The 14,213-nt window shown below is 41.2% G+C and overlaps 1 protein-coding gene across 6 annotated transcripts in view; it reads right to left on the bottom strand.

Annotated features, from left to right (window-relative positions):
* LOC113021416 (thyroid hormone receptor alpha) overlaps positions 1 to 14,213 on the bottom strand; it is a 113,489-nt gene that overhangs the window by 66,583 nt on the left and 32,693 nt on the right. For 3 of the 6 annotated variants that reach the window (XM_026166063.2, XM_026166064.2, XM_026166065.2), the window contains exon 3: positions 6,285 to 7,406. The gene's annotated coding sequence lies outside the window, so the exon portion shown is untranslated. Of the gene's footprint in view, positions 1 to 6,284; positions 7,643 to 14,213 lie in introns of those variants that run through there. The other 3 variants (XM_026166066.2, XM_080301044.1, XM_026166067.2) reach the window with 2 other exon arrangements.

Here is a 14,213-nt window from a genome sequence, read left to right as displayed (position 1 = left end):
CCCGCATCTGTTTCAGCTCCGTCGCCTGTTGCTGCCACGCCACCGTCTGGTCCTGCCTCGTCTCGTCCTGCCTCGTCCTGTGCCCACCAAGCCTCGACCAGTACGCCCGACCCTTGGGAGCCGCCGCCGCCGCCTTCCACGCGGCCGGCCTCCGGACCCGTTCTGTAGCCACTGCCGTCTTCCACGCGGCCGGCCTCCGGATCTGTTCTGCCGCCACTGCCACTTTTTACGTGGCCGGCCCCCGGAACAGCTGAACTGTGAACTTTTGTGCTGTCGCCCCCCGGGTTAACCTTCTGACCTCTTTGGGCAGTGCTTCCATGTTTTGATCCATTTTTTTGTATTTGTGGACTCTGTTTTGGTCTCATGCTCCTTGCCTTTTGTTTGGTTTCGTTCCCTCCGTCCTGGTCCGCCGCCTCCCGCCCTGGGTGGGTTGTTCCTTTTTTTTCTTGTCTTTTGGTTCTCGGGTTTGGGCTGTTGGGCTGTTGGGAGACTTTGACAGTCTCCCGTCAGTGTTGCATTTACTCCTGCCGTGTCTTGTTATGATTATCGGTGTCACCTGTGTTCCCCGTGTGTTCCCACTTCCCTCATTAACCCTCTGTGTATTTATGTCTGCGTCTCCCTCAGTTCGGTGTCGCGTTCTCCCTCATCCATGGCCGTGTGTTTCTCTGTGTGTTACGTTATAGTTTCCCGGTTTAATTTGTATGGTTCTGCTCTCCAGCAATAAAGCTGTGAATTTTGAGTTCATTCCTGCCTCTGTGAGTTTGCGATTGGGTCCTCATCTGCCTCCACACAGCCAGTTCATGACACTTTTATGTAGCTGCTGTGAGCAGAAGCTCCAAAGCACTTCAACTTTATTGTTCCCAAAGGAAAACTGATCTGCAGTATGTCCACGCATGAAACAACACAAAAACCAGCCCAGACACAACAGCATAATTTGATCATCAACAAAGTGCAATGTGCAGTAGTAGCAACAACACTCATGGTTTAGTGTTATTAACCATGATAACGGCAGCAGGTATAAAAGGCATAACATGACAGAGGTCGCCTTCCTCAGCATCGTCCTGTTATAAAGTCTAAAAGCTGCCGAGACCTCCCTGAAATCTGACCAGCAGCTGTAACCAAGTCTGGTCTTACTGGTCATAGACAAATCAACTTGTTAACACACTTGTTCTGTACAGGCCAGCTTCGACAAACTTTAACCGCCAACTTCACAGAGCTGACATTTTAGGAGATATAAATAACACAAACTCTTGCACGCCTGTTCTCTGAGCGTTGGAATGGGCTTCAATATTCTCAAAGCCCTCTTCATTATATTTTTATGGATTAATAATTTAAGAGAAAAAAATGCTGGAAAAAAAAAATGTTTCTGTGTGAATGTTCTGGTCAGGATCCAAAGAGTTTAACACAGTGCAAATAAAAGCAACAAGTAATCAAGTGCTATGTGCGCAATTACCGATTAAGGGCTTCACCAAAGACCGTACATACTGGTGAGCTGTTAGTTTAGGTTTTCTACAGTAATATTAATAATTTCCTATCAATGATATAACAGCAGAAACTAGTTTGACATGATTTGAGCTTATGCGCCCACACCATTACAGCCACCACCTGCCGGTTTGATCTGTGCTTTCACGTCGTTCATCCTACCATCCAAATGTCTGCTGAGCCATTATGAGCCTCAGTTTCCTGTTCTTAGCCGACAGGAGTGGCACCCGGTGTGGTCTCCTGCTGCTGCAGCCTGTCAGCTTCAAGGCTTGGTGTGTTTTCCAAACACATATCCTTCTGCATACCCTGATTAAACTGTTGCATTTCTAGCAGCTTGAAGAAGTCAATCCTTTCTTCTCTGACATCAACAAGACATTTGCACCCAGAGAACTGCAGCCCACTGAATATTTGTTTCTTTCTGACACATCGACAGTTTGTGAAGGACTCAGACCAGCCTATCTGGCACCAACAACGATGACACGTTCAAAGTCGTTTAAATCTTCATTTTATTTCTCATTCTGATGCTCAGCTTGGACTTCAGCAGGTCCTCTTCACCACGTCTATGTGTCTGCATGCATGAAGTTTGCATGTTAATTGTTCAGATTGAACAACATCAAACTAAACAAACACACAAGACTACAGCGAACCACTGTAAATGTTTCATGTGCTTAAAAAGGTTTTTCACAGGCGGACTGTTTTCATTCTCTCTGGTGGGCGCACACACACACACACACACACACACACACACACGCACACGCACACGCACACGCACACGCACACGCACACGCACACACGCACACACGCACACGCACACACGCACACGCACACGCACACGCACACAGAGAGGGAGAGCATGATTGCAGCAATTGTCTCAGAGAGCACATGGATGACTCATTCAAAGCTCCACTCTCTTGTATCTGCGCAAGCACACGCACACGCACACACACACACACACACGCACACACACGACGAGATAATGGGATGTCATCCAGCCTCCGTTGCCCCATGTGCCCTTTCTGCAGTGACAGAACAGCTGGGCCATTTAACACACTTGTGTGCTTTTCCAAGCCTTCTGACTGGTTCAACATGGCCAAAGCTTCCTAAACTCAACAAAAAAACACAACTGCTCAGTTATTGTGCTTGCCACGCTAACAAACCACTGACCTGACTGACTAATGCTGGCTTTGCGTTCTATACATCACTGCATGACGTGAGGAGACTATCAATGATGGAGCATAATAAGCATGACTCAGACTCCCTGTCTGCCTGTGGAAGAGCTGAATGGAGGGGACAAAGGTTCTCAGGTGAGGCTGAGAATTCATCTTTGTCTCTTTCCGTCCTCCCTCAAACTTCTTTTTCCATCTTTCCTGTTCCCTAAACCGCAGCTGAAATCTGACTTTGTAATTCCTGTTCCTCTTCAAACTCATCCTCTGCACTACATCTTCACACTTAGAGGAATCAGCGTGTGGCCACATCAATAAATATCTGTATTGTGTCAGTGCATTTCAGACAACAGTCAACATGCAGGACCAATGTTATGCATCATCTCTACAGCTGTATCTCAACAGTCGCCTTATGACTTAGTAAAGTTTTTTTTAATCTAAGCCACAATGTAACATTGCTTAGTCCAGACCTCCAACTACCAGTTCTCAGATTAAATGTAGTTTTACGTCACAGCACCTTGGTGGGGACTATCCGGTTGTTCAGTCTGACGTCACTAGCCGTGTCTGGACCTAAACTCCGCTGCAGGTCCATATATGAAACGATCACTATGGCATTACTGAGAGTTGAAAAACTGTTTAAAGTCTTTCATCTTTAATAAAATGATCAGCGTTCTGCTCTACCAGGTGTAACAGTTGAGTTTAACATCCAGGCATCCATGAAAACGGAATTTATGACATTTAACGGAGTTAGAAGTTAGCAGGGAGTTAGCTCGCTAGCTTCTATCTAAATACAATATAGCATGTCCTGACTGCGGGGTTTTGGAAACAAATTAAAACGTACAGCTCTGCTATCACTTCCAACATAAATGAAGACAGAAAACTAAACAGCAGTGACGTTTGTAGGGTTACTGAAGTTGGGCTAGCTGGTATATAATGATGTGCTACGTGACCGCTAGCGACACAGCTATGTTAGCATAATATAAACAAGCTAACTTTTTTTCCACTCGATAAAAGTTAACGTGAGTGTTCTCGGTGGTCAGGAACAAATGTAATCGCATGGCAGGATGCTGTAAAAGGACCAAACTTCAGCCAGGAGAACAACTGAGATAATCCATCCACAATACGAGGTTAGTCATTCATATACTGCTGCATGGGCTGGGCTGTAGTTACATCCTAAGGTTTTAAAAACTGAGCTTAAATAAATGATTAGCGGTAATAAAAGCCGAGGGAGGCCAACAGGGATCACTGACTGTTTTAGGAGCTTTTTGAGATCAAATAGAAGAAAATACATAACATTGAACATGTTAACAACACAAAAGCCATATTAAACGCAGACTACTTTAGGCCCGGAAGTAGGATTCGTCGCGTCATCACTGAACAACCGGATAGTTTTAGCCACAACATGTTAGACAACAATCTAATAACAAATAAATAAAAATAAAAGAGACACGCAACACCCTTGACATTAACCATGATCAAATGAAACATCTGAAAGCTCTGCAAGGAATTTAATCCAGTACAGTAACCCCTCTCTGCATGTTTGAAATTAAAAATTAAACAAGGCTTTTGTAAAGAATTAAAGAATGTCTGCCTCCTTCCAACCATAAAACTTTTGTGCAGTCAACCAAATGTCTAACACTATGGAGATATTCTCAGTAATGAAACTCTGTATATGTCACAGTGACATTTTGTACTCACCATTGTTCTGTAAGAAAAGGTTGGATGGACTTCAAAGTTAAACCATCTCACGTTATCCATATATAAAGCTCTACCACCAAAGTTCAATCTATAATTCACGTTCGTCTAAACTCCCAACCATAAATGTCCTGATTTGCACACTTATCACACTTATTAAGCGAAATGGTTGAGATAAGTTTCAACTCCTCAGTCTCTTAGAGACTTTAATTATTTATTTTTTTTAACAAGCTTTGAATAATTGTGTGCTCTGTTATCCTGCATCCGTTTCTTGTTCTCGAAACTGTTCCATCACTCTCATTAGACTCTTTCGAGTCCTGAAAGCTCCAGTCAGTCACTCATGCTGCATAAATTAATGAATGCTAGCCCGACTTAATTTTAGGTTCATGGACAGCCTCTGATGTACTAGAAGACTAGGTGGTGCAATTGTTTACCGGCAAATTGCCATTTTTTGTTTTTTCTTTTCATGTTTTTTTTTTTTTTTTTTAAAAAGGAAGACATATGTAACCCATGTCAAGTATTGCGAACATATCTTAAAATAAGACAAGATTGAACAAGAACATGGGACAGGTGGGCTAATCTGATGAATATTAGCTGGCTTTAATGTTAGTGGAACACATCGACTCGATCCTCAAAAAGTGATTTACGCTGATTAAAGCTAAGCACGATCAGTTCCATGATCACAGCTATAAACAAACCCTGCATTCGATGTCGTACATTCAAGCTGTCGTTTGCTGTACTGAAGAAAGAAAGAGGAAAAAAAAAGACCAAAGAAAAGACAGCAGATGCAACGCACGACCTTTGAATCTCTCAGGAGTGAAGGATGGAGACCTCCTAAATGAAAAATTCACAGTCCTACTAAATTATTATTCTGAGCAGGACCCAAACAAAAGTAGTAAACTTTCTCTATAGCAAACTACATCTGCAGGTGGAGGCTATGTTCTCACAGGTGAAACACACGAGAATCTCACTGAGCTTAAAATTAATCTCGTAGAGCTCAGTTGAGCTTTGTTCACAGATCTGTTCAGAACATGTTCATGACCTAGGTGCTCTGTCAGTTTAGGCACATCAGAGCCTTGAGCTAACTGCCAATGTCAACATGCTGGTTATATTCTCTTTAGTGTAATGTGTTAGCATGCTAACTATTAGCACAAGCACAAAGTATTACTGTAGCTGACAGGAATGGCAGATTTTCGACTGCTAAACGTGACATTGGTGCAAAATGAAAGATCACACTTGTCAAAATTCACCATAGAGAATATAAACGTACCAGATTTTATACCAAACCATCCGATCCAACAGCTACAGAGATATTTCAGTGACAAATGAAAAGGTCAGGAGCTTCCCAAAGTCATTGATACAGTGTCCTGGAACCCTAGAAGTCTCAACAAGATTTCATAACGATGGACACCGAGACATTTCAGTGACAGAGCAACACTGTTTTCCATCCTTTCCTGGAGTCATACTAGAAAAATCTATATTTTGAACATTTTATCATCTCACAGCACATGATTTCGAAATACTAGAAGACGTTTTACTCAAGTTTTTAGGCAGATGGCCCTAAATGTCGACTTTGTTTCTATTATAGCCATCAAGCTAAATGTTAAGGACCACTTAAAGGCACCATATGCACCATCAAAATGTGACACAGCCACTGATAATTTGTCATATTTAACTTTCAATTGTTTAAAGCAATAAACCTCAGTGTGGCTAGAAAGTAGTGTGATGTTTCTTTGTTAAGATTTATTGAAGCATTTAATGACCTTTACTGCATAGCGCTCCTTCCATCTCTCCCTAATCTTCTGTCTGGCTCCACTCTGTATCATTTAATAAGGCAGAAATGTCATTCAAATGTCAGTTAGTGATACCTATAAGAAATGAAAAATATAAAACTAAAGGGGGTAGGGGTGGGGGGTGAAACAAACAAAAAAAAAAACGACTCACCATTATATTCTCATCTGTAGGAGAAGCTTGTTTTGTTTCCTTCTTTTATTCTTCTCCGTCACCATACGGATATGTTCTGTGTTTACTTCGTTCGGGCATATAACGCTCTGTTACATCTGACAGTCAGTTCTTTATTTTTTGCATCTTCCTGCAGAGTAGTAAGAGAACATGAGGCTCCCAATACTTTCTCCTCTTCCTGGGGTAGCTTCACTACTCCAGCTGTCCCACAGAGACGTCCAAACTCAAGGCGGTGGGGGTACTTCCAAAGCCGTCCCCTGAGCGATTGCTGATTTCTGCTACTGCTCAGATCTTGAGGCTTGTGTATGATGTGACTTTGCTGAGGGTCAGATGAACTGAAGTTTTGTGCAAGTACCTGGCTACTGTTGCTATACTCGTGCCTTTAAGGCAATTGGAAGATTCCAGAGTGAGAAGTCTACTGCGTGGCTTAAAGCATCAGGTTAGTGAGCATGTGTCGCCTGCTGGGTAGATTAAAGCACCAGGATAGTGAGTCGTGACTGAAAGTTTACTTCTGTTTCCTGACTATCCAGAAGTTGTGTTTGCTGAGGTATACAGTTGTCTGCCTGAAGTAGAAAGTGTGAGCTTAATGAGGGTTTTCCTTTAGGTAAGAAGCAGACCAGGTTTGTGTTGATCGGTTCTATTTAGGCCGTGAACAGGTAAGGGCTGGCAGGTGGTTACAGGTCAAAGGTCTTTGCTCACGTCACGGTTGCACTGAGATCTTGAGAGGCAATACTGGTTGTCACGGTAACAACAGCGGCAGGTCACGGGTGTATTATTGCTTCGTGTTCCAGTCACTGGGCTGGCTGTTTCAGTGGTGGAGGTAGACAGTGGGAGAGGATCCCTGAGGTAAAATGGAAAAACACTGCAATGAGAAGAAGATGAGGAACTAATCATGGAAAGTAAACGGATGTTTCTTCCTTTTCTATTTCCCTTCGAGGTAGAAAGCAGATGTGGTTTTCTCTGACTGGAACCAATGACGGGAGGTAAAACTGTGCTGTCAAGTCTAATCTTCTACACTGGTAAAGAATGCTGGTGGCCAGAGTCTGAAACAAGTCGAATCTTGCCCTCTCATTCAGAGTGGATAGGGTCATTTAGGGGCTTCGCCTATGGAAGAAAAAAAGAAAAGAAAAACAAGTTAGAGAGGCAACCACATTGTGTTGGCAGAGGAAAAGACAGGCAAAAGTCAGTAGGGTCTGGACAAGATTTCCCTCTTGATCACAGCAACAGAGGACCTCACAAAGGCTACATTTACACAGCAAAGGCCCACAATCGGTTGGCAAGTGCTTGCTGGCGGTCGCTGGGTACACAAAAAACCTCCTTGTGATTACTTTGATCCATTTTTAAAGATTTTTTTTCTACAACCTTTTTTCCCTTGCCGAAAACAAGACAGCGATTATTCTCCTAAAACCTGAACTCATGGTATGCATTTCTAATTTCTCTTTGTCGGCTTTATAGTGTTCGATAGAACAGCCGTCCCCAACCCCCGGGCCATGGCCTGATACCAGTCCTTGAGTCGTTTGGTACCGGGCCGCAAGAGTTGAGGCTCGGGTGTGAAATTTATGGTTTCGGGGTTTTTAATCAGTTTTTATCGTTTAGGTTTCCCTGGGTCTTTTCCTGTGTGTTATGAACAAATTTTGGTACAGGTACTGGTTTTATTTTGTTGTATTTATCGGTGACGCCTTAAAGGCCGGTCCATAAAATATTGTTGGACATAAACCGGTCCGTGGGGACCATAAAGTCACATTTGAGTAATGATGTGCAAAACTCTATATTTGGTGTCTGAACACAGCAGAATTTTTCCTGAGCACAAAAACAACAACTGTGAAACAACAACTGTGCCCCTTTGAGCCATATGGCTCATTTGAAAGAGCAAAATTTAGTTTGTGGTCTAGACAACCCAAAATGTCATGTCCCCATATGTGGACGGCAGTCCTAGGAGGTTAAGTAAAAACACTTGGACACATTTTGCATTTGATGCCAAGAACAATACGACTCTGTATAAACCACATGGAGCAACTTTTACCGGTAAAAACACAACAAACCTTAAATTTTAGTCAAATGAATCAACTTGTGATTTAGTCTACAAGAATCTTATGATATTTTATTTAATTAACAAGACTAAAATTACCAGAGTTTAGATGACAAAATTGGTTTTTATTTTACCTTTGTTTATACAGGTAGCCCCATTTAGACTCGATGTCTCATTTACAAGAGAGACAAACGTATTAAATGACAACAAAAATACAACAGCAATTAAATAGGAAATATAAAAAAAAAGAAGAGTCTAATGTTTACACAGTCATGTCAGAAACAGGAATACGTTCCTAGTGATGATTTTACAGGGTCATTTGAACGTCTTTTACATCTGCAAGTGAAATCAGCTGAGAGCTGCAAATCCTTCTGTAATGTTTTCCATGAACATGGAGCAGAAAAGGAGAATCCTGTTTTCCAAGTTCTGTACAAACTGATGGAACGATGAATGTAATGAAGAGACTGCAGACTATGACTAAGATGTTTATGTAACATGTAATCTGATATATAAGCAGGGAGTAAATCACAAATAGATTTATAGATTATACCAGTGAATCATCCTGCATAAGGCCAACGAGGGCCAGCCAGAAAATATAAAGTACAGTGATGTGTTAAAGGTTTACAACCAGTCATAAATCATAAAGTGTCCCGTGATAAACAGAGTCTGAAAGATGGTGAGAATGAGCAAAGGTGTTCGTGTAAATTATATCACCGTAATCTAGGACAGGTAAAAAAGTGGTAGCAACAAGCCTTTTTCCTGCGGTGAAAGAGAAACACAATAGATTTCAGAAAAAGAGGCCCAACTTCAAGTTTCCTTAACAGGTGCTCAATGTGTGGCTTAATGGAAAGATTATCATCAATCACAATACGCAAGTATTTGCATGAGGTCACAGTTTCAATAGATGCCTTGAGCAGATACAAAAGAGGGAAGTGCTGCAGGCTGAAGAGCATTTATAAGCAGTCTGACAGAGGTGAGAGTGTACACAATCAGCTAGTTGTAACTGTTCAAAAACCATGTGGACGGAGGAAGGAGACAAATTTCCACAGTCGCCTGCGCTTTTCATAAAACTAAACTTTTACTTTGAAGGCAAACGGTCTTCAGGTTCACTGCAGCTTAGAGACCAGTTTGCAAGGCAGGCAACCTCAGCAACCATCTACTGACCAAAGCAATTGCAGGGAGGGTTTTGGGACAGACCTGTATACCTCCTTGCAACCAATTTCATGCTAGCAGCTGCAATCAACCTTGAGCAAACTCTTTACTCAAAGACCAGCAGTGCTAGGCCTGTGTGACCAGGGATTAGACAGATTATAGGGGCAACCCATGAGCTGCTGCTATGGTTGAGGATTAGGTCTGTACAGGTGAAGAATCTTCTTGGGAAAGATCACAGCAGTGATGTCACCCAATGTATAAAATGAAAAACTAGACTCAGATGTTAAAGTCACATTTTGTTGACCCAGCCATCATTTTTGACCATTCTAAGAATTTTTTTTGCAAAGTGCTTTAAGTCAAATGGATTTTAAAAAAAGAACACTTTTTTAAATTACAAATTAGAGAAAGATCACCATCAAAGGTCAGGACTCTTATTTGCTACAATTTGCTTTTTGCCAAATTAATATTCTCTCATGTTAAGATTTGGCAACAACTATTCAGATCGATAAATATTTGTTTTGGCTCTTGTTCGGCTGTGCATTGAGCTTGATTCTTAGAGCAACAAACAGAGCAAATCTTTTTGTCAGAAGTTACTGTGGCAATAGGCAGAAAGGCCCATTAGCAGATTCTGGGGTCTTAAAGAGGTCAAGAGTGGCTCACATGCAATTTAGCACTGCTGGATGCTTTCATTTGATTCTAGCTGAAGTGTAATATCGCACCATCCTCTGCAAGTCTGTGTGCATTACAATGAGTGTGGCCACAGGGCTGCTTATGCAAGTCGTGCAATCAGTTGCTTAGTTACTTTTTCAAATAAAGAATCCCAGTGTAAAGGCAGTGTTTCTGACTCAGTCTGTTTGGAGGTTCTATAGTTTTGTCATTTTTAATGAGTTTTTAATTTTATTTCATTTGTTTTTAATTCATTCTTCTGTCAGTTTAGTTTTTATTGTTTCAAAAGGTTTCGTTTTAGCTTCGTTTTAATCGTTTCAGAGTTTATATTTGTCTTTTTAATTGATCTTTTTAGGGGTGGCAGTATCTCAGGAGGTAGAGCAGATCATCTACTAATTGGAAGTTTGGCAGTTCGACATTTGTGTGAATGAGACAAGTTGTATAAAATCGTCTTTGTGCTCAGTGAGAGTCGAAAAGCACTATATAAGAACCAGTCCATTTAATTGTTACTGTGTGAAGGGCCTACAGGAAAATCAGCACAGGTATTACTACTCTATTTGAAAGAAGCTGGCTCAGTCTTGTAGACATCCAGAGTCTCAAACACATCTGTCACCGACTCGGTGACGTAAAATGTATAATAATAGTTTAACCAAAGTAACAGATTTCCTCTATATTTCTATTTTTAGTTAGTTAGTTGTACTTTTTTTTTCAAACGTCTGAATGTTTTCTCACATCTAGTTTTAGTCAACTATGATAACCCTGCTACGTGCCTGTGGAGCGTATCCAGTTGTGAGCTTGAAGAGCTCCATGTGGGTACTACAGTTACCTTTCAGCCAAAGTGTGGGGGAGGAGGTGTTACCAGTATAGCTCACAATACAATGAGGTAAAGGTACAGTAGGCTACACTCCATAACTCCAACCCATAATCCAGATAAGCACTTCATTGTCAGTTTGTGTCGGTGGCCCTGTGTAAACCCCTGAGTTGCTTGTACAGCAGGAAGGCGCGCTGGGAGTGGCAGAGTACTTCACGGAAACGCTCTCAAGCATAATCAAGACGCTTCAACACTGGCTGCATTTACATACATTTGTTCATGTCAGACATGTTAAACAAGAACAGTGATTCATGCACAGCAGAAAAAAACCAAAGCAGCAGTATGCAATGACGTGCTTCCTTACACGTCAGCGCTTCTCTGCAGTGTCGATAGAGCTCATAACCAACAAATGCATGGAGGTCATTTTGCATCTGCTAGAGCTACAGGACTTATTTAGTATGCAAAGCAGCTACTGGGTGGAAAGTCTATTATAGGCACCCCCATTTAAATGCACACACACACACACACACACACACACACACACACACCCTGTTAATCTCCCTCCATCTGTGCGAGCTGGCCTCGGGTTCTCTGTCAGACACACATCTCATTGTGTGACTATCTGGCTCATTTAGACTCATGCAAGTCAACTTCATGCTAAAGACACATATCACCTCTTCTCTCCAGAGAAAATGTGAAAGTTGAGCCTCATTTTATTTTTTCTATTGAGGGTCCTCCATCAGACTGTAGCTGGATCACACATGTTAGCTTAAAGATAGCAGCACACAGATTAAAATGACAGCCTTTAATTGTTTAGTAGTATTTGTATTACCTTTATATTTTTCAAGGCTCTTGTTCACATAAAATAAACCAATTAAAGAGCGTTGTATATTCAGATACCTACACAGAAGGAAACCCCACACAGAAAAGCTCCAGCCTCCAGCAGGTTCCTCTCATGTATAAAAATTTCTATATTAGTGGTTTTCAAATATGTAAAGGTGTGCCCTGTGCATTTATGTCTGCAGAAACAATGCGATCTCACAGCAGTTCCTGAAATAAACACAGTCTCTATCTTGCTTCTGAACACAGAAACACACAGAAACATCTGGATGTTTATCTGTGTCCCTCAGTGAGTTTGTCTGTCCAGCATGGATCCACTGATGTAAATAAATAAAATCATAAATTTCTTTTTTTTTTTCCCCTTCTTTCTTTTCTCTCGCTAACTTCCCCTCGTTGGACAATAAAGTATTGAATTGAATGAACAGTGCTGCTGTGGAGGGTAAGCAGCACCAAGTTCCTGGGTGTGCACATCTCTTCTGGTCAGCAAAGCCCAACAGTCAGGGACTCTACTTCCTCTGCAAACTGAGGACAGCGAGAGCATCAACCTCCACTATCAGCAGCTTCTACAGAGATCAAAGAAAGAAAGATTTCAGAGGGGCTCATTTCACCCCCCAAACCAGATTTTTAAGTTTGAGTCATACACATCGCTGAGTTTCACCCTGCATTTGTAATCACTCTCAGTGCATTATTAATGTAAGCTGCATTGCTTGGCTAGGTTCAGGCATTAAAAACAACTTTACTAGGTTTTGAGGTCAAATGCACCTCTTGCTACATCTTACCAAGGTGTAGGCAAACACGAGATGTACTTCCATCTCAAATCTACTGCTAAGAAATTTGGGAAACAGATTTGTTTTTCGTGACCTTTTCATGTACTGACAGGAAATAGCCTGCAACATGCAACAGCACCAAGTCTTCTTTAGATATACTGAAGATATTTTTGATTGCATATTTGTAGCATCTGTACCAAGCATAACACTCATGGTATTAATACTGTTGGTTCACACCAGGAAGGTCGTGGGTTCAAATCCATGATGTGGTTGGGCCTATCAGTGTGCAGTTTGCATGTTCTTCCACACAGGGTCTCACTGGGGACTCCAACTTCCTCCCACAGTCCAGAGACCGGTGTTAATTTTGTTGACCCACAGTTTTCATCAATGACCATTTTTCACCCTGACAAGAACGAGATGACAACTAAAGAAATAACAGAACAGAAACTATGATGAAATGTACTGGCACTTTCATCAGTGAATAAAAACAAAAATTTATGGTGCGATTAGATCTGTGTAGAAAAGCGGTGCACGTTTGGAAGTGAGCCGAGCAGAACGGCGAGGTTAGACGCCCGCTGATCTGCGCGGAGGAAACGGTACAATTGTTCTGATGCTTCTTGTTTCTCATAAAAACACAACCAAACGTCAACACAGGAAGAGAAGAGTCAGACAAACGCACAACACATTTCGTATTTGATGTCACGAAAAATAAAACACCTGGTAAAATGGTGGAGCAACTCCCACTCACAAGCTCTTACAGTTAATTGAATCCACTCAGATTTAGTCTACAATAATCTTACAATATTTAGTCAAATGCTGAAATTCTAACTAAAACTAAAAGATGACTCAACATAAGATAAGATAAGATAAGACAAGATAGAACTTTATTAATCCCTCGGGTGGGTTCCTCTGGGAAATTCGATTTCCAAAAAAGCACGGCACCGACAGAAGTTACAGAATGAATGAAAATATATATATATATATATATATATATATATATATATATATATATATATATATATATATATATATATATATATATATATATATATGTATACATATATATACACATACATACATACACATACAGAGACAATATAAATAAAATATACGAAGGGGATAAATAGAATAAATAGGAATTTAAAATAAATAAATAAATAAATAAAATAAAAATAAAAAAAATAAAAATTTGCTGCCAACATTTGCTGCCACAGACATGCAGTTAGTGGGTTTAGGTTAACTGGTGATTGTAAATTACCCACAATTGTTACTGGACTCCAGACTCCCATAACCCTGAATTGGAAAAGCATAAGAAAATGGAGATGAATGTGATTTGTGCAGGTTTAATGATAAGTTGTGTCAACACAAAAATACTGAGGCACATGTGGACTTGCTGTGTGCCTCAGCACATCAACTTGGAAACCACCATGAACTAGTTTTGCCATGGTTCATGGTCCATCGCTGGTACGCTCTACTCTCATGATGGAAGAGAGCGTTTAAAAAACAACCTCTGCTTTTGCTCACATTACTGCAGAAGGCTTAATTACCCAGCAGCAGGAAACATGAAATGAAAGAGACACCAAGATTAATCCTGTAAAGACGGAAGGAGGCAAAAGCAGGCGTGAGGGAAGAGCGAGCTGATGAGT

This window comes from Astatotilapia calliptera, chromosome 4 (assembly GCF_964374335.1).
Source record: "Astatotilapia calliptera chromosome 4, fAstCal68.1, whole genome shotgun sequence".
Classification (NCBI taxonomy): Eukaryota; Metazoa; Chordata; class Actinopteri; order Cichliformes; family Cichlidae; genus Astatotilapia; species Astatotilapia calliptera.
The sequence above is the reverse complement of the archived record's forward strand: the minus strand, read 5'-3'. Positions and strand labels throughout refer to the sequence as shown.